At 36.0% G+C, this 2,341-nt stretch overlaps 1 long non-coding RNA gene across 1 annotated transcript in view; it reads right to left on the bottom strand.

The window, feature by feature from the left end:
- The window catches only part of LOC130052054 (uncharacterized), a 3,211-nt gene extending 1,696 nt beyond the window's left edge, over positions 1-1,515 (bottom strand). The window contains exon 1 of the long non-coding RNA XR_008800410.1: positions 1,405-1,515. This is a non-coding gene — a long non-coding RNA (uncharacterized LOC130052054). The remainder of the gene's footprint in view (positions 1-1,404) is intronic.
- Positions 1,516-2,341: the final 826 nt, after the last annotated feature.

Genomic DNA, 2,341 nt, shown 5'->3' with positions numbered 1-2,341 from the left:
AGTAGTGCAAAACCATTTGAAAATATTGAGCACACAATATCTTACTATGTCCAGAGTGGATTGACCACGTGACCTAAAAATCATTTGGGGTCATCTACTCCTTATGCTGTACCAGTGTATCAATTTTGGTGTAAATCAAGGAAATGATTCTTAAAATATAGGTGACAAAATATCACTATGTCCAGTTTAACCCTTGACCTTTGACCAGGTGACTTCAAAACCAATAGAGGTCATCTACTCCTTAAGATGTACCACGTTTGATGTCTGTCAAGCAAAGGGTTCTCAAAATATTGTGCGGACAATGTATTCCTATGTCCAGTTTGACCCTTGACCTTTGACTGTGTGACCTAAAATCATTAGGGGTCATCTACTCCTTTAGATGTACCAGTGTACCAAGTTTGATGTTTGTCAAGCAAAAGGTTTGCAAAATATTGAGCTGACAGGGTCTTCCTATGTCCAGAGTAGATTGACCCTTGACCTTTTGACCTGAAAAACAATAGGGTTTCTCTTCTACTCATAACCAACCCACATATGATATATCATTACCATCAAGTGAATGGTTCATGAGATATTGATTGTCAATATGTGGTCTACCTACCAACTGACCGGCAAACAGGTGCAAAGCAATATGCCCTTCTTCTTTGAAAGGGGAGGGGGGGATAAACTTGAGCACATTTTGAATAGGTAAGAGTTTTATAAAAGTAGGTCAAACTTCCAGTTCAACATCACAAGATCACGCACACCATTGCATCACATGAAAGGTCTTTCAATAAAGAATGTATATACAAAATATGAAAGTACTTATAGCTTAAATACGAGTAGTTTAAAAGATATTTCAAAAGATTTCCCCTATGTATCAGCATATAACACTTTGATCCCCTATTGTGGCCCCACCTACTCCTGGGGGCATGATTTTATCAAACTTGAATCTGCACTATGGCATGTAAATTTAAGTTTTTCTGGCCTAGTGGTTCTTGAGAAGATTTTTAAATGATCCCACCATATTTTTGCATTTTCGTGATTATCTACATTTTGAACAAAGTTGAATCCCCTTCATCCAAGAATATTCTTTGCAAAGTTTGGTTGAAATTGGTCCAGTGGTTCTGGAGAAAAAGTTAAAAATGTGAAAAATTTACAGATGGATAGACGACAGTTTACAGACAAACGACAAGGTGGGTCGAGAAAAGGTGGTTTCCTTGGAATCACTTTGTGATAAGTTTGTTTTATTTTGCGTCAGTTCAATAGTATGGATAACAATACACATATATTTCAAGGAATGTCGATTCAATCAGACGTATTGAAATGGAGTACATTTAGTGTCACTATATAATGAATAACCCTTGTACTTCAATAAATGTTGCAATGTGTTGACGATTTGTTAAGTTCAAGACAGACATTAATTACCTTGTAGCCACGACTGTCACTTCTCAAATTATTTCCTTCAGCTGCATTTGAATACACATTGTCGGAATTGTTCTTTTGGGTCATAGCAATGTCTTCAGAATTTTCATAAACTACAAAGATTTCAAATTGATATTGTCAGTAAAATGATAAACAAATTAGTCACAAAGGAACTCCAAATTACGCCATGTCCCATTTCTTAATCATAATATCATAAGGAACCTTACAGCTTTATAATCTATTGCATGAGAGGGAGACATGAAGATTTATTCGCCCTAGAAAAAACCCCAATCCTAATCCCCGAGGGCAAGGTCTGAGGAGAATATGATTTTTCTTGGGTGAATAAATCTTCAGATCTCCCGAATATTCATGCAATAAATTGTTTATTATACCAAAACAAAGCAAGACTACAAATATGATTTTCAAATTAGAAATTCGCTTATCTATAGATTGTATGCAGCCGAGATCGCCCTAATGGTTACACCGCGCCATCAACGTATAAGAAGGTACATACAACGAGATACAGTGATATGATAACCAGTTTTTGTATTTCCATTCTCCTTGAAATGTGATTTATTTGCATGTTTTTGTATCAACCAAAATCAGTCGATTTTAAAACTGTATATCAGAGACCTGCATATTTTGCGTCTTACGAACTTGGAGTAGAATGACTCGGACTTATTGTGACATCACAATAAACTACGTCTACCTTGAAGTTCAATAGATATGGAAAATGCATGAAGCCCACAGGAGTGAAATATGATGGGGAGATATGATGTTTGAGATGGAGATATAAAGTTTAATCATCCCTGGCACGTGACTGTCTAGATCAATCATATTCCATGTATGCTTCATGATTTTGTCTATAGGCATGAAACATAATTAAACAAGCATTCTGAGAGTATTGCATGACAATACATAGTCCCCTACCGGTTGTAAA

Source organism: Ostrea edulis, chromosome 2, assembly GCF_947568905.1.
Source record: "Ostrea edulis chromosome 2, xbOstEdul1.1, whole genome shotgun sequence".
NCBI classification, from domain to species: domain Eukaryota; kingdom Metazoa; phylum Mollusca; class Bivalvia; order Ostreida; family Ostreidae; genus Ostrea; species Ostrea edulis.
This window is presented reverse-complemented; position numbering and strand designations above follow the sequence as displayed.